Genomic DNA, 19236 nt, shown 5'->3' on the forward strand with positions numbered 1-19236 from the left:
TGAAAGGTTGCAAAGTACGAATTTTGGCAACTTAGAGCAGAAAGCCCTCATTTCACACTCACACACTTTTCTCCCATCTGTGAGTGAACAGCTCTAACGAGGAAGGTACCATGCTAAGTGCACATTCACAGAGCCGTTCATGACCTACTGTGCGTCCAGCAGCAGCTACGGACAAATCCTGGCAAGACGCCTAAACCCGCTGAGTCTTATGCAACATACCCTGAGGGCAAAGCTGGATGTCCGCTATTGGCATTCTGAAGGCGTTTGATGAACAGCTGTGGCCACAAATGCTGGCACTTGTGCATTTTATCAAACAATGCAGCTGGACAGCAGAAACTGGAAGAATATGTCCAGCAAATCGAAGAGAATAAGAGCAATATGCGAATTATGTCTGTGCCAGAGCAGTCCAGAACTATCAGAAGATCTTAAACATAACATTTTAAGGCATTTCTGTGCCAGAGGTGTCACCAAACAAATAAACTGTAGATTTTATTGATATTAAGTTATATCAGTAATAGTGTTAATAAAAATAATATAAATAATAGATAAAATAAATAAATAAATAAATAAATAAATAAAATGATGCCTGTATACAAACAATATAAAAAGTATTTAAACAGTAAATATGTATATTGTTTGATTATCATTTGCATTATTTATTCATTCATTTAAAAACAAAATACTACTAATACTAATAACCAAAATAGATATTGTCACGATCACCAACGATCTAGGCTTTACAGATCGCTGGAAAACATGCATTGTCACCTGGACTACAAATCTGCTATTATATGAACTACAAATCCAAGAAGTCATTGCTCCAATTACCCCTGCCACAGCTGACAGTAATCCGGACACTGACACACACATACAGTATAAGTATTCAGATTGTTGTGGATGGCTGTCCTTCTGTAAGGTTCGCTCAGAAGAATGCTGGAGCTCAGACAGAGTGGCCATCGGGTTATTAATTGCCTCTCTGACTAAGGCCCTTCTCCCTCGATCACTCAGCTTAGATGGCCGTCTAGCTCTAGAAAGAGTCCTGGTTGTTCCTAACATCTTCCACTTACAGATGATAGAGGCCACTGTGCTCACTGCTTTCAGAGCAGCAGAATTTTTTTAGTTACCTTCCCCCGCCTTGTGCAATCCTGCCTGGGAGTTCTACAGACAATTCCTTTGTCTTCATGCTTGGTTTGTGCTTTGACATGCACTATCAACCCTGGGACCTTATATAGACAGGTGTAAGCCTTTTCAACTGAATTTACCACAGGTGAACTCTAATTAGGCTGCTGAAACATTTCAAGAATGATCAGTGGAAACAGGATGTACCTTAGCTCAATTTAGAGCTTCATGGCAAAGGCTGTGAATACTGATGTACATGTGATTTTTCAGGACTATGAATACTTTCCGGATGCACTGTAGAAATCCAAATCAATAACAGCATACACTAACAGACTGTTAAATCTGAAAAAACGTGTAGATTTCACGTGAATCTGCCTCAAATGCTCATACAAAGGCAAATAAATAGGAAAAAAAGTAACTAATTAAAAAAAAAAAGAAGCTCGGTTTGACCCGACCAGATGTTTTCTTAAGCTGCATAAGTATTAACAGCTCGGATCCATCTTTAAATGTCACTTCTGAGAATCCAATCAGTAATATTGCATGATGAAAAAAAAAACCTGTTTACCCATCATGCCTGGTTGCCTCGGGACAGCACACAAACTCTTTAAACAAATTGTTTAGACATCAGCAATATCAGCGAGAAAACCCTTGCGTCTGGAAATTACAGTTGTCACATCTGTGTAGTTTTAACACTGAAAGAAAGAGTATTACCCTGTCAAACGTTGCATCATCGCACAATACCCCATGCGCCTGCCTCCTGCTTTGCTCGTGTTGACACCGCGGTGTAGCTTTCACTTCCAGTAATAGGATTCACAGACAGATCCGCATATGAAAACTAGTCCGCAATTAACATCTGACCTCAATCAACTCTAATAGCTATGAAGGCCAATCTACAGCAACAGAGCAGCTCAGTGACCAATTAAAACAAAAGTAAAACCCATATTACTGGAGCTACAGGGGTCTAAAGAGGACAATCCCTGCACACCAAAGGCCAGAATTGGCATCTCAATAGTATGAAAGTAAACACACCCTATATATCTATCACTGAAATCCCCTCAAATTGAATGCATTGTCCTCTATACGCTGCAAAAACACCACAATTGAAGGGGTGTTTGTCTAGCTATCAGAAAGCATTGAGGGAGAGGCAGCCAATCGCAGAAGGGCTCAGTGAGGAAGCACAGGTTATCCGCAAGACATCTCAGCAGTGTGAATTGATTTAAGGGTGGACTGGAGGTTAATTAAAAAGGCGAGACAAGGGCGGAAAGAGGAGAGTGAAGATGTCGGTGTGTGTGTGTGACTGACATTATGCTGGCAGGACTACCAGACAGGTTGGAAGTGAGACGAATAAACACACAGCACAACTAAATAGAATCTCGACTTGAGAACCAAAGATTTGTTTTATTTTTAATTTTGTTTTACATATTTGTTAAGAGATGGTGAGGCAGTGGCGCAGTAGGTAGTGCTGTCGCCTCACAGCAAGAAGGCAGCTGGGTCACTGGTTCAAACCTTGGCTCAGTTGGCATTTCTGTGTGGAGTTTGCATGTTCTCCTTGCCTTCGTGTGGGTTTCCTCTGGGTGCTCCGGTTTCCCCACAGTCCAAAGACATGCGGTACAGGTGAATTGGGTAGGCTAAATTGTCTGTAGTGTATGAGTGTGTGTGTGAATGTGTGTGTGGATGTTTCCCAGAGATGGGAGGGCATCCGCTGCATAAAAACTTGCAGGATAAGTTGACGGTTCATTCCACTGTGGAGACCCCGGATTAATAAAGAGACTAAGCCGACAAGAAAATGAATGAATGAATGGATATTTGTTAAGAGCCTAAAGTAGTGAACATTTTAAGTGACCATGGGAAGTGTTCTTTGTATTTGTTTTCTCAGCTAATCGCTCCTTGGCTTGGTCCTGCCCCTGCTCCAATTGATGCCACACCCTTCCTTACTTTAGCTGTTTTGAGCTTCCTTGTGGTTGGTAGTGATGTGTGTGTTAGCGAGACTTATTGAATAAGAGTTTGTGTATTCATCTGAGGAAATTCTGACGCAGTATTTAGTGCATTAGCTCTCGCTCTGTTACATTAAAAGTCTGACCTCTGCCTGTTAACTGACTACTCTGCTGTTTTACCCATTTTGGATTTGTTCGCTGAATGTAAATATTTGTACATGGTAAGTGGGGAGCTTGGCGCCATTTTCTTTTGTACCTTCTTTTTTTATTGATTGTTTTTTGTGGACAAGGGACTAACAAGGGTAATAAAGAGTGTTTTCATTTGTTTCTTTTGCTGGTGAATTTGAATTTGAGCCTGGTCAGCTTGTGAAGTTGACAGATGAATTTTATATAGAAAATCATTGTGTAAATAAAATCTGTATATATTTTCTTTAGCAGCGTTATGTGTGCAGTCTTTCCATTTATGTAACGCCTCTCACTCAAAGATGGGGCGTAACAACTAACATTAAAAATGTTTCATCGAGATTGTCCTAAAACTATTGAACAGCAGTCATTCTTATCCGCTTGTTAAGTGATGACGTGTTGGTGACGTAAGTAATACTGTTTCCGGGTCCAAGCCGCCGCTCATTTGAGTTAAGAAATCATTCGTTTATGATCACTTTTTATTCATATTACACATTAAAGTAAATTTTATACAAAGTCATAGTGTACACAACAATCTCTGGGCTTGCTGCATAACAAATACCAAAATTTTAACAATTTATAAAAAATGAATCGCTTTCTGGCCATTGGATATTAGGCATGGACATATATATTGCAATTGTGATTTTCAAAAGTAACAATTCGCTTTGTAAATGTTTATTATTACCATTTCATGAGTCTCCCATTCATTTGAATAGAGCGCTTGGACCCGGAAGCCACTTCGCGTGACGTCACGCTTAACAAGCGGACAGGACAATTTTTAAATGGGTTTGTTTTTGGAGTCAAATTTTGACTACTTTATATGTAGTAGCAGCCATTATTAGGCCCACATGGAATCTGCACGCGCAGAATTCCGCAGATTTCTGCAGATTTTAAGCCCATCATTAATTCTGTTTATTTACTTGAGTAAATGTGTAAATCTGAATTTCAGTTTTTATTTAGTAATTTATTACTTTTTATTTCATATATTAAGGTTTTAGTTATGATACTTCGCTGGATACTCCCAAAATAATTCCGCAGAAATCCACAGATTTTTTACCAAAATTCTCTGAAAAAATAGCAAAAAAATGTCCGTAGATTCCATCTGGCCCTGGCCATTATTAATGTCCAGGCAAGTAAAATCCATACTTTATTTAAACATATAGATTTTTTAAGAATATAAAAGGGTAGTTCTACTTTCACTTACTTAATAGTATAACATTTTTGTATGGGCTTCATTAGTTTAATTTGTGATAATAATATAATTGTGGAAACATTAATATCTGATTATACGTTGTATACTCTATCTCTTATAAATTTTTTGTTTTCCATGCATTTTCTTTGGGCATTGTAAAAGCAAAACTACTAAAACTACAGTTTTTTTGTCAAATTGAGCATTTTCCTTTTCTCAACACAACCTGCTCCAATTTATTTATTTTAATTTCATTCATTCATTGTCCTTGAGCTTAGTCCCTTACTTATCAGGGGTCGTGAAAGCGGAATGAACCGCCACACAGGAGATGCCCTTCCAGGCACAACCCAGTACTGGGAAACACCTATACACACTCTCATTCACACATGCACTCATATACCACTGCCAATAAACCTAATCTAATTCACCTATACTGCATGTCTTTAGACTGTGGGGGAAACAGGCAACCCAGGCAACCCAGGCAAAGACAAGGAAAACATGCAAACGCAGAGACCTTCTTGTTGTGAGGCGACTCTGCTAACCACTGAGCCTCCGTGGTAGTTAAAAACAAAAGCAAATGTAAAATTCAGACCTCACTTTTGGTCACTGTTTTGTTCCTTGTAAAATAAAAATAAATATGTTAAAATCTGTAAGATAATGTACTGAAAGTTTGCTGAATGTCCTCAAAATGTGAGGACAGTAAGCGTGAAATGCCAAGAGGCAAGCGGAATAAAATTAGATATGAAATGAATTTTCCTAATACCCAAAGCATTTTTATAAGTGACTAAAGTCATAAGCAAGCACTTATTTCCTACTGTTTTAATGAGTTTGAACAAATGAACTGAAAAAGATCCGAATACCATAACAATCACAATGTATTCTTGTTCAAAGGCTGCTTTTTGAAAGCATTGTACATAACCTGTGAATTTTAGCTTTGTTTGAAAGGCCGTGTGCCTAGGGTTATAACAGTTTAGAGCATGTCATGCGCATTGATTTCAGCAGATGGGATCAATTGAATGAAGCCACTGCCACTTTGTCTTGGTTGCAGGAAACTCAGAGGGACAGCTGTGTTTTTGTGTTCCTCTACACGAGGAGCTAGCTTTCCCTTTTCTTGCTAGTCAGTCAAGCTGAATGTCAACATCTGAATGTCGATGTCTCGTGGTTATTGACTTAGGTATCCTGAGCACACCGGAGCGTAACCTCAGATTTCGATACTTATTACCTGTCAGCCGGTGGCTGCTTTCTTTTTCTATGCTTGATTTGGTTTCATTCCGCCCCTGCGGTCAGCAACTACACTTCTATCTCCATTCGTCTTTGTTTGCTTCTGCCACTGAACTCTCTGCAGGGTCACTGGATTTGTAAGCTACCTCAGTAGTGGGAATTTAAAAATAGCATTTATAAAGCATTTTTTACTGATTCAATTCAAACCATATGCATGTGTAATTTCATACATAAAGGAGTTAATATCAGGGTGCGAAATACAGGGGGGTTTGGGGGGATCTGACCCCCCTAATTAACGCTTGATCCCCCTTTAAGGACATCAAAACAAGATGTATGGGGGGTCTGCTCTTTAATAGTTAGGACATTATTTGCTCTGATCTGCATCCTAAATAATATTAATAATTAAAATAATAGATATACATTTGACCACCCCTATTACGGTTCAAACCATTGCGAATGCATGTAGATGTAACTAAATCAATGAAATTTGGTTCACTGAGGCATATTACCGAACATAACCGAAAAACTTCCCCCTCCCTGATCGTCAATGTATAATGCGCACTCTGGATAATACATACATAAACCTATTTATCAACCAAGTCAATGACATTAAATTTATCAATTAATTCATGTTTATGGATACAAATTGCCCTTTTTGTTCCTTGTGAACTGAAAAAAAAATATTCATAGATGATTTCTTGGATTTACTCAATGTTTTTTTTAAGTTAAGTGGTTGTGAACAATTTAATTGGGCTTAATTTCAACACAAATTAAGTTGAACATTACTAATTTAAGTTTGCCTGTTTAAATTCAACACGTATAAATTGTTTGTGACATTCAGCATGAAATAAACTAATTATTAGCCAGTATCTTTCTTGCCTGCATGTTTGAGACACTATATTGTTTTCATACTTTGTTATATATTTTGAAATAAATTATTTTCTTCAAATGCAATAATAGTCAACGTTAAATCAAGAGATTTAAAAAATATATATAGTAGGTAACTTGCCATTGTCAGATCAGCCTTTCAAGACAAAATATAGTACTGGTAAATAAATATTGAAATGTAGATTGCAATACATTACACTGAGAGACAAAAAATATTGAAATGAATTACACTGAAAGGTCGTGCTGGGTCACTCGGAAAAAAATTTATATCCATGAACAGGAATCAATATTTATCAATAGATCTGCTTTGAGGCTGGGTATAGCATATATATATATAAAGAAAAAGGAGTTTACTGACACTGTTCTCATCTGACTGCAGTTCATCCCTCATCACATTATCCATGTTTGTTTGGCTGAGGCGCATGTCAGTTCAGCACTATAATTTTGATGTGATTCAACACTAAGGTTTAAGAAGGAAAAATACAGCTTTATCTAAGCAGGAATAAATGTCTTAATAGTCAGATTCAATCTTATAAAACACAATTACTCAACAACAAAATTGTGGCCAGTGAAAACCCCTACACCACTTCAAACCACTAAATATGGCTTATATAACATTAGCTTTTCTTCAGGGTTTACTAAATGTTGAGCCAGTTCATGCCTGACAAATTCTCAGACACATTAGGCATGCTGCACTACCAGGGGGTTGTTTACTAATCGCAGAATAAATCTGGCTGTTTATACCATTAAGATGTTTAAAAAGAGATTGAATAAAGATGTTTTCCTTAAAACAAAAGTGCACGAATATCAAAAAAATCCCATGTTTGAAAAGAAAATGAAACTGGCTTGTAGTAGGCGAGGTTAAACAAGGCTAACTCCAGCCACCAATAAAAAAACATGAAACAAAACACGACCTGGTGATGTCAAAAGCATCAAAGCATGTCAAAAGGTATTTATTTCATTACTGCCAGGATGATTTTGTAGCCCAGCGTTCTGCTGTGATGCTATGCGACAGACACAAGGTGGACGCTGGGAAGATTTTCTGCCCTGCCGATTCCCTGGTTGCATATCGAGTAACCCGTGCTGCCGACCCTGTCGCTGTCAATCTCGCCGGCGGAGGAGCTCTGGCATGTCTCTTCCTGCTGCGCTTGATCATGATGGCAGAGCACTTATGTAACCCATGATGCACGGCCACGCTGCTGCTGTTGCTGTCAGCCAGGAAATCAATTTGCTTGGTGTTTCTGCTAACTACCCCATCACCTCTGCATCGCTGCTTTCCTTTTGTCTTCATTTCACAAGCTTCTCTCATTCGCTCTTTTCTGAAAAACAGTCAAATTGTGCTTTGCTTCCAGACTTGCTGCTATAGATTGTCGTGTAGGTGTTTCTGATTTGCTAAACCCAGACATTTTGATTCTTCAGAACTGTTCGGCGCGTATTTTGTGAAAAAGCGTCACCACATGCTTTAAAGTGTCACCTATCGATCTGGGCAGATCCTGAAGGGCAATGGCATAGATTTGACCACCTGCTTTCAGCTTGACTCAAAAGCAGGTGAGAGATGCACGCAGCAGGTGCGAGATCAGACATGGAAATCCAGTGAATTTAGGAACCTTGTTCGTGACATTTATTTGACCCCAGGCTGAGTATTACTGGTCGTGGTGACCTTTACATTGTGGCCTGAAGCATAAGATTTTCATCTTTCATTATGTGACAGCTCCCTGGTGAGATGTAGACCTCGTTTGTCAGAACAAGAACGTGCAGTGTCTGCCCTTTACATTAATTCTCGATTCATATAGGACGTATATCTTGCAGCTTAGATAATCAGAAATTGATGTATTTTTTTCTACTTGACTATTTCATTACATCTAAAATCTTTTTAAAAAAGATGCAAAAAAACAATTAAAAATGCCTACGCACTTGAGAGGAATCCTTGAGTCATCGCTGGCCTTGGAAACCTTCAGTTTCATTCATTCCTCATTTGGTGGCTGTCATTTTGAGACTGCATGGCCAGTTGAACGCTGAAACAAACAAACAAAAAAATTGGTGTACCTATAAATCATACAAAATATCACAATGTTCTCCTACACGGACCTTTTGTAGCTCCCTCTTGATTAAAGAAATGGCTTAAAAAGTCAAAAGATTATTTCCAAAATTATTGTTATATAAACCTAGAATATGAATAAATATTGAAAGCTAAATAAAAACTTAAAATACTAATAAAATGATTACAAATGACTTGTTATGATGCATTAAACAAATGCTTAAAGCAAAGAATAACTGATAAGGTGGTAATTTATTATTTTTTATCAGACTTAGAACTACTTAGCAGTGAGTTTATGGGTAACTAATTGCACATGCACCTAAAAAAACACTCAGAATCAAGCATTTAACACATTTAATAGTATGTGAAACACTAACTTAACACTTTATTTTATTGTGTTGTGAATGATTTCAATATATCGCGTGAGAATCGATATTGCAATGTGTGCGTCCGCAATAATTCCCATCACAAGATTTGCATTGTTAAATTGGGATTATAGATGACCACCACAGCTTAAAACACAAGAAATTTGTGTAGAATTTAAGCACAGTAGAGTGAAAGTTCATTATCTGCATGTGTTTTCAGGCCTGTGACAATATACCTACTTTAATAGAGCATAAAGAAGTTTAATAAAGATACATTCATTTATTCATTTTCTTGTCTGCTTAGTCTTTTGGGAAGGTGGGTGGGTGGGGGGGGTGGGGGTTTATGTTTAATCAACTTTGTAAACATGACATGAAGGGATTGTGTGAAACAGCATTATTTGCAGTGAGGTAATTATTTAGCTTTCTACAGACCTGGATCAACTTAATATCTGCATATTTACGAGAAACAACTCCACACATAATGTTTGTCGAACAATTAACATTTAACTAGTACAATAGTGTATACAGCAATGTTCATTATGTTAACATACTAAGGGTTACAGTTTTTATACAGGTTGTTTTCCCCCTCCCACAAGTCTGATGCTGGCGCAGACGTTTGTTTAACATGATCTGGACACAATACACAGATGATACACAGTCCTGTTCTATTATTCATGTCTGTGTTCTGGAGTGTTCGGTGCTCACGGGGAGAAATCAATTAACCTTTAGGGCCGATAGGAGAGACACCACCCGGCTTGAGAAATGGAAATGAATCCAAAGGTTAGCAGAGTGAAACCCCCTGTAACAGTCACAGTTATGCTCTTTCATGCTCGCATGTGTTTGCCATCCATCTGTGTGACAAAAACTAAAATGAGTATCGCAAATCATACCACTCTCTAATTTGTAGAATTATTTTACCTGCCATTTTTTGGTTTTCAAATATTTCCCAAATGATGTTTAACGGAGGAAATTTTCACAGTATGTCTCATAATATTTTTTCTTATGGAGAAAATATTATATGTTATATTTCTGCTGGAATAAAAGCAGTTTTAATTTTTTAAAGCGTTTTAAGGTTATTATTATTAGCCCCCTTAAGCAATATTTTTTTCCGATTGTCTACAGATCAAACCATCATTACACAAAGATTTGACTAAATACCCTAACTGGCCTAATTAGCCTAGTTAAATCATTTAATGTCACTTTAAGTTGAATAGTATCTTTAAAAAATCTAGCAAAATATACTGTCATTATGCATAAAATTAATTTAGAATTAGTTATTAAAACTATCATGTTTAGAAATGTGTTGGAAAATCATATTCCATCGTATTTTCTGGGCTAATAATTCAGGGGGCTAATAATTCTAATTTCAGGAGTATATTCGAATGGATTTGTTGTTAATTTATTTTCTTGATGAGCAGAAGTTTCATGCTTATTTTCCTGCACTAGACATAAGGCAGCTTGTGAAGTAAATAACTTACAGCTCAAAAACACCTTGAAAACAGAGCATTTTCTGCTGGGGTTTAATGAATAACATCTAGTTATGGGTCACCAACACTTTTTTTTATATTAGAGGGTAGCCAAAAGCCTGGGACTGATATACTAGTGTGAAGAACACAGGAGGAGGAGACTGGCAGATGAAGAGGAAAAACTGCTAGACTTGAGGCCAGATTTACTAACAGCTTGTGCCAGCGCAAACTCTCTTTTGGCTTTAAAACCACTCTGCCAGGATTTACTAAAAATTGCTTTTATATACTGTAGGCAGGTGTAATGAAGCCAAGTGCTGTTTATTGAGTAATACAAATCTAAAAACAAGCAATGTATAACCTTCACAAACTTAACTTAATATAAACAAAAAAATTAACAATGACTATTAGTCTTAATGAAAGACTATAGATACAATTGAAGGCAAAATGATTAGCCCTCTTGTAAAGTGTTTATTATATTCAAATATTTGTCAGATGAAGTTTAACAGATTAAGAATATGTTAACAGTATTTCCTTTTTTTTCCTGGAGAAAGTCTTACTTCTTTGAGTTTTGATGGAATAAAAATCATCTTTTTTTCAATATTATTAGCCCTCTTTAAATGATCATTTATTAAATTGGCTACAGAACAAACCACTGCTATCCAATGACTTATTAAATTAACTTAATTAACCCAGTTAAGCCTTTGAAGTCACTTTAAGCTGAATTAAAGCATGCTGTTAATCCTCCCGTTTTTTTGTTTTTGTTTTTTTGCTTGGATTTTCCCGTATTTTATCATTCTATCTCGCTATCATCCCATTTAAATATTTCCCCCCTTATTTTTAATCTTTCTATGAAAAGTGAAAGCACCATCAACACACAGAGCCCATCTTAAACATAATATAATTGCAAAAGCTGTTCAAGAGAATGGTCCTGAAAGAGAACTCCTGAATCAGCGAATGCATGTATGAGTGCTGACTGACGTGCGATAAACTGTTCCTAGATTGGCTTCTGTACAAAAAATTTAAAGAAGAGCAAAAGTGGACACTTTTGGATTTGGGTGTGTGTTTAAACAGACAAATACACTTTATATAATATGTAAACATGTCCGTCCTGGCATGTTTTATTTTAAACAACTAATTCTGTACACACAATTTTAAGAGGAGCGAAAGTGGACACTTTTGGATTAGGGAGTGTGTTTAAAAAGACAAATACACCTTATATAATATGTAAACATGTTTGTCCTGGCATGTTTACTTTTAAACAACTAATTCTGTACATGGAATTTGAAGAGGAGCAAAAGTGGACACTTTTGCATTTGGGAATGTGTTTAAAAAGACAAATACACTTTATATAATATGTAGACATGTTCGTCCTGGCATGTTTTATTTTAAACACAGTTAACTCTGTACACGGGACACTTTGGATTTGGGTGCGTGTTTACAACGCAATCTCACAGCAATTCATAACTTGATTTAGTGGCTAATTCGTAATTTGTACAATCTAATTCGCACAATTTAGTACAATTTGCTCATCACCCAGTGACGGTTGGGATTAGGGGTGGGGTTGGGTGCTACGCCTCCTTTTTAAAATCATACATTTTCGTACGACTGAACTTGTACGAATTAGCCACTAAACTCACAAAACATAAAATACTTCCATTTCCTCGTAAGATCAGGCTAGGTTAAACAGACAAATACACTTTATACAATATGTAAACATGTCCGTCCTGGTGTGTTTTAATTTAAACAACTAATTCTGTGCATACAATCTTAATAGGAGCAAAAGTGGATACAATTGCATTTGAGTGTGTGTTTAAACAGACAAATGCACTTTATAATATATACACGTCAGTCCGGCCGTGTTATTTTAAACCCAACTAATTTTGTCCTAAATGAGCACAAACAGTTATGAAAGTAATCAAATGTTTTCATTATAGATCTGTATATTCTTAAAGGGACACCTCTGTCATCAAACTAAATAGTGGATCTTAAAGATTTCACTAAAAAAAGAAGAGCAACTTTAATCAATATTTAAATATAGTGAATAAATAATCCTGTATATCCTGTATTTTTACATCCCAATGTTGAGAGGTACGAATTAAAGCATACTGTAGGTGTCAAACTCAATCCCTGGAGGCCCGCAGCTCTGCATAGTTTAGCTCCAACCACCTCCAACTCACACCAGCTTAGTCTCTAGTAGTCATGAACACCTTGATTAGTTGGATCAGTTGTGTTTGATTAGGGCTGGAGCGAAACAGAAAACCTCCAGGAAACCAGTTTGAGACCTATGCTTTACAGTATCTTGCCACATAATATGCACTGTCATCATGACAAAATACATTGTTAGAAATTAGCACACTATCGGATAAACAGCACTTTAATGTTTAAAACTCAATAAATATTTCACAGCAGGGCTAATCATGTCTAACTGTACCTAACAAAATGGTGTTTTTGTTTTTACACGAAACGCTAAAACGCTTGTGAATTGACTCTCAGGTCAGCTCTGCAAATGTGCTTGCGATACTGCATTTGAATAAATGGCACAGTTTGATCATTCATTATCCAATACAATGGCATTCATACATTTTTAAGCATGCTCAAGTGACTTGAAATTGAAGCATTCTCTAGGACGTTTTGAAAGCATCATTACTGCATTTCCATATTTTACATACAATAACACATTTTGAACACCAGAACAGCTCATGAGTTCAATATATCAATTATCCTGCTAATCCCACACAGCTTTATTCTGTCTTGCTAAGTGTGTGCTTAGTAGCTCTTTACCTGATGTGGGATTTGAGAAGATAATCACGCTCTGGATGAATCAGATAACTTTTTTGTACTTCTAAAATAAAGATGCACTAAAGCACTACAGTGATCCCTCTTGATCTATTTAAATCCGTATCCCCTCTGACCATAATGCTGAGCACTTCAGTCGAACAAGAGGGCCGTGGAGAGGGTTTCTCTTTTTCCCACATTGTTTTATGATTTTATTTCTGTTTTAATGAGAGGAGATCATGGTGGGAACCTCACATTAGTAGTGGCACACTGACAGAATTACAATAGATGACATTGTAAAGTCAATGAGCATGAAAAGCAAGGGTCTCAAACTCTATTCCCGGAGGGACGCAGCTCTGCACATTTTTGCTTCTAATCAAACACAGCTGCTCCAAAAACAGGGTCTCAAAAGAGTCTCGAACACCTTGATTAGTTGCATCAGTCGTGTTTGATTAGGGTAAGAGCAAAACCGTGCAGAGCTGCGGCCCTCCAGGAATTGAGTTAGAGATACCATTTTAAAATAAAAACCTATAGGTCATAAAACACTCTAATTTTCAGCTATATTTGAATATTTGATGATTTTTAAATGAATCGTTTTACTCATATTTACTTGCATCACACTTTATGCTTCTACTGTAATTTAATTAAAAGTTTGTAATTTTGGACCAAACTTTAGTTTATCAGCAGAATGTTTCTATTTGTTATTGACTTTTGTTTAAAAAAAATATTTTAAGCCAAATTTACACTTTTATTTAAATAAATAAAAGAACATTAAAAAAAACAAAAAAAAAAACGAATCCCGAAATGTATATTTTAAATGTTTTTTTTTAAATGGTGTAACACTCAAAAATGACCTTTGATGTTTGTTCAAACTAGTTAATTAACTTATTTACTACTTATCATTGAGGTTTTTTTTTTGGGGAGACAACTTAATTGTTTTATGTTCTTGCATTTGTAAAAACTAATAAAAACAAACTAACTAAAAGTTTTTTCATTTTGTCACAACACAAATTGATTGATGTTAAACCCAGCGCAATAATTAGCTTTGCTGTTAATCAAATGGCATGCCATTACATTGCAATTAATGCCTATGTAAAACAGCAAAACTTTGATCTCTTGATCTAATCTTCATAACATTAGGGGCTCTGTTTTAACGATCTAAGTGCAAAGTGTAAAGCGCATGTCACAAAAAGCATGAAGGGCATGTCTGAATCGACTTTTGCTATTTTGAGAAAGGAAAAATACTGTTTGCGCCCTGGCACATGGTCTTAAAAGGGTCTTGCTTATTCTCTTAATGAGTTATGGGTGTGTTTTGAGCATAACATGCATTAAAACAAAAAGTGTCTCATCTCTTATATTTAATTTTGTAATTTCGTTTGTTAAGCACAAAGATTTATTTCAAAACTATTTCTAAAATTCAGTTCTAATTTCTAGCAAACAAATAAATGAACAATAATAACGAAGTGTGGTCGAACATTTGGAGTTATATCCAAATGCACGTCCTATTATTATACCCTATATGGACAAATCTAAACTTGTTGATATTAAAATCAAAATAAATATGCATATAACAAATAATACTGCTCATAATAACATTATACAAATGCAAATTGTCATAAATAAACTGAAAAAAAGCCTGTTGAGGTGAGGAAGGCATGAAGGCAGTGGTTTTTATATTTATGTAAAAAAGTTTTTTTTTGTAACATTTGAATCCTTTATTTTTTCATATGTAAAGATATCTGTGTATTGTTGTACATCATGTGTGTATTAAGCAATGTGTAAGCGTTTGGACCCGCATAGGCGCATGAATAATGTGCTCAGCACTTGACTTTAGACCAGCTTTTAGTTGGTCAATGACGCAGTGTATTTCAGATTCTCAAAACAGCAATGCGCCTACAGTGCGCCTTAACACACCTCCTTTTTAGACCAGCACACCCATAAGTCCACAAAGTGGTGCAAATGGATATGCTATTTAAACAACGTGGTGCAAAGTGTGAAAATTAAAGTTGTGCTGGTCTGAAAATAGCAACAAATCACAGCCTACATGCCTTGCGCCTCATTGCGCCGGGTTTATGATAGGGCCTTATTAGTCTATTCAGCATCATCTGCACAACACTGATCTCTCTCTCTTTCTCTCTCTTGTAAAATTGGATTTTGTGTCAACCCAGGCTCTATAACATGGGCGCATAACATAAATATTCACATCCCAGCAGTGAAACCAGGCCAGCTCTCATAAACATATTCTTATTATAATGCAACAGCTCTGAGCAGAGAACAATTCTCTGACTCACAATCTTTGCCATTTTAAGCATGTTCCACGACCCAAATATGATTGCCGAATTACCCATTGGAGCAATTCATAACCAACAGATCCTTGGAGGGGATGAAAAAAGAGCTCATGAAATTCAAAATATATTCATCATAATGATTCACACTGCTGATCCCAAGCCCAGAAAACCCTGCCTTTTCATGAAGACAAAGTGGCCTCTGAAAACACAGTCCTGTCTACAAATAAATATTGTTATGCTTTGAGTGATTAATTTGTACGGCAGCAAGCTTTTGTTGTGGGTTTTAACACATTACACTGCGAGTCGAGCTCTTTAAGTATCATCTAATCCACTAAAGGGTCCAATTAAACCAGTGAGAGGCTCGCAGTCGCTAGAGGAAAGAGAGCAAACACACCAGGCTAAAGATTTTTCGGATCAGCTATCAGGGGCCATTATTGATGTCACGCTGGCTGCCTTTTTCATGTTTGCAATCCTCAGTCGACACACACTTTTGCTGCCGCTCAAAAAGCTCTTCTTAAAGCAGATCCTCCCCCATGCTGGCAGTGAAGTTAGGACTCCCACCGTATCAGTTTCTAATCAGATCTCACAGTAGGCCTCTTTTCACCGGCTCCAGTTCATATCACTGGCATGCAGGAGGGTTGCATCAGATGCTTTCAACTTTTATAAGAGGCAATGATGCAGTCTTACCTGTGCCTATTATGATGGGCAGTATTTTATATTGGTATTTGCTTAATTGGACTGTTTTTCCTTTATCTCTCTTTGTTTTCACCAGAAACCATTTAGATAACACAGCATTGATTTTTCTGAAGTCTGAAGTAATGTGGCCGACTTCGATTTAGGAGATTCCTGAAGGGAGTGCAGAAAAGGCTTTAAATTGGAGATGCCCATGAACTGGAGACAATGAATAAAAGCCCAAGTTTCGACTTTTCATTTGACTACCATATATATATATATATATATATATATATATATATATATATATATATATATATATATATATATATATATATATATATATATATATGGCGTAAGATATTTGACCAAATGATGATCAAAACATTGCAGATTGAGCCCTTGCCTAAAACTCTAGATTAAATTAAATCTAAGAAAGTGACAGATTTTAATCTAATGAATGTTTTGTTCACATGCTAACAAAATTATTGTAAATACAGGTTTTCCAATCAGAATCTAGACATGGACGGCATTTGATTAATGCCGTACTGATAGCTGGAAATCTCTTAAATGGATAGTTTACTGAAAAAAAAAAAGATATTCTGTTATGTTTTATTTACTTTTACTTGTTCCAAACCTGTTCTTTCTTCTGTCGAATACAAGAGAAAGAAGATATTTTGAAGAATGTTGGAAACTTGTAACCATACAATTCCAGTAGGGAAACAAATATCATGGGAGACAAAGTTTACAGGTTTCCAACATCCTTTATTGTATCTTCTTTTGTGTTCAACAGAGAAGAAAAGGTTTGGACCAAGTCCAGTGAGCGTAAATGATGACAGATTTTTTTATTTTTGAGTGAAATATCCATTTAAACAAGTGTGAAGCCAATTTTTTTTGATTGGCTGCAGTATTATCAATAATCCCCTTTCCCTTCATGTAAACGAATGACATGTGAATCAAACTAAACAGAATTAAACACTAGTAGTAATTACTAAATATTAATACCTAAAGCATCTGAAGTTTCTTCTGTAAGTTAAATGTGTTTTATAAGCTAACTAGTAAATAAATGCTAGTAGCTAGCTAAGGCAACATTCTGGCTCCAAACTTTGCAAGTTGGCGGGCACTAAACTTTAAACACACAAAAAGACTGATTTCTATAGTGACTGTGTTGTGAAATTTTCTCCCTCACAAACTAGCCTTGTCAATATAGTTTTTCATGTTTACAAACCATTTTTTTGTAATTTGGATGTTTTATATGCACATGCATATGAAAAATATTAGTAAGTTACAAAGCATGCTATCTATCTCGGATCCAAAAAAGCCTGTAATGCAAAAAAGCCTGTACTGTCATGCTCTGCTTGCTGTTTGCCCAGCATTCTCTATGAATAAACTTCAGTTAGCGCAAAATGCAGCTGCCAGAGTTCTTACCAGGTAAAGAAAATATGATCACATCACTCCAACTTTGTCTTCTTTACACTGGCTGCCTGTTAAGTTCCATATAAACAATAAAATATTGCTTCTTACCTATAAAGCCTTAAATAATTTAGCATCTGTTTATCCAACCATCCTTCAGCCTCAAACCTCAGGGGTTCTGGTTATACCCAGAATAGCAAAGGAGGTTGAGCCTTATCATTTATGGCCCCAAAACTCTGAAATAGCCTTCCTGATAATGTCCGAGGCTCAGACACACAAAACTAGATTAAAGACCTATCTGTATACATACATCCCTTAACGGTATGATGTATGAGTGTGCTCCATGCAGGTGAGTGGGCATGACAGACCACACTCCTCCTGTCTTAATGCATTCTTAAGGCATGTTGTTAGAAATACTTATATGCTTTATATGTTTGTTTATATAACTTATATTTTCTTTTAGAGCACTTCATTTTTACATTGACATTTTTTTTTTTAAATATATTATGAACAGCAGCTATGTTAATTATTTTCTCTGCTCTCTATTTCCACCTGTGGATGCCCATCCCGAGACCTATAGAGATGTGATGGGATACATTGATGGGATAAAAGACCTGTGAGGAGATAAAGACAACCATCAAGGACTTCCAGGACATCATAGACATCACCTATATGCTATACAATTGCAGGTTAACCATGCCTATATACAGTAATTTAATTTGACTACAATGCAATTTTGTGCACCTTTTGTAAAGCTGCTTTGAAACTATAATTATTGCAAAAAGCGCTATACAAATAAACTTGAATCGAATTGAATGTATTTGACCAGACATCACAGTTAAAATATGAAGTAGTAGAGTTTGTGAATTTTGTTTGATTGCTAAAAAATTGCTTTCCTACATTTGCCATTTAACATTTATAGTTTTGGTAATCTTTATAGCCTGTAGTCGATCTACTGGACAATATTATTTTCCTTTTGAACCTCTAAAGTCTCTTTTTCTGCTGTTTGTAAGCACAATTTTCTATCATTAGCAGCAGATTCACAAAACCAGCACTGAGGAGGATGACAGAGAAAGAGAGAGAGAGAGAGAGAGAGAGAGAGAGAGAGAGAGAGAGAGAGAGAGAGAGAGAGAGAGAGATCGTCCTGTCCTAGACGTGTTCTGACTGACATTGTCTGTAAATTAAAAGCCTGGTCCATTTATCTTCTGTCACCAAAAACCTTCAGATGCGAGTTCAGAGAAGGAGCAACGGCTGAAAACATGGAATGTGGAATCAATATCAAATCCAGCTTTTATTTCATGTTACATTCTGTCTGAGCGAGGAAGGAGAACTTTACCTGCAGCTCTTGGTACACTGTGAAATAATTTTATTGTATTGATTTTGTGCTGTTGTGCCGCTCTGTCTGACTTGGCAGTGATGCTGTTTTGGTGACCTCCTGCCATCCAGATGCAGACATGCTTCCAGCAATCGATCAGCACGACAGCTTCAGTGGCATTTATGCTGTGCACTACTACATATAATAACAGGTTTCAATGCACACTTCACTGAAACAAGTGGGCATTTTTTTTATAATGCCCAGATTTCCTGGTTAATTTTATATATAAAAAAAAAATAAATAATATATAAATAAATAATAATAATAATAATATATATATATATATATATATATATATATATATATATAT

General features: G+C 36.2%; 1 long non-coding RNA gene across 2 annotated transcripts in view; it reads right to left on the reverse strand.

Annotated features, from left to right (window-relative positions):
- LOC137491393 (uncharacterized) overlaps positions 1-19236 on the reverse strand; it is an 89289-nt gene that overhangs the window by 17242 nt on the left and 52811 nt on the right. Inside the window, exon 5 of one of the 2 annotated variants that reach the window (XR_011011379.2) lies at positions 8449-8549. This is a non-coding gene — a long non-coding RNA (uncharacterized lncRNA). Of the gene's footprint in view, positions 1-7452; positions 8550-19236 lie in introns of those variants that run through there. The other variant, XR_012401958.1, reaches the window with a different exon arrangement.

This window comes from Danio rerio, chromosome 4 (assembly GCF_049306965.1).
Source record: "Danio rerio strain Tuebingen ecotype United States chromosome 4, GRCz12tu, whole genome shotgun sequence".
In the NCBI taxonomy this organism is placed as follows: Eukaryota; Metazoa; Chordata; class Actinopteri; order Cypriniformes; family Danionidae; genus Danio; species Danio rerio.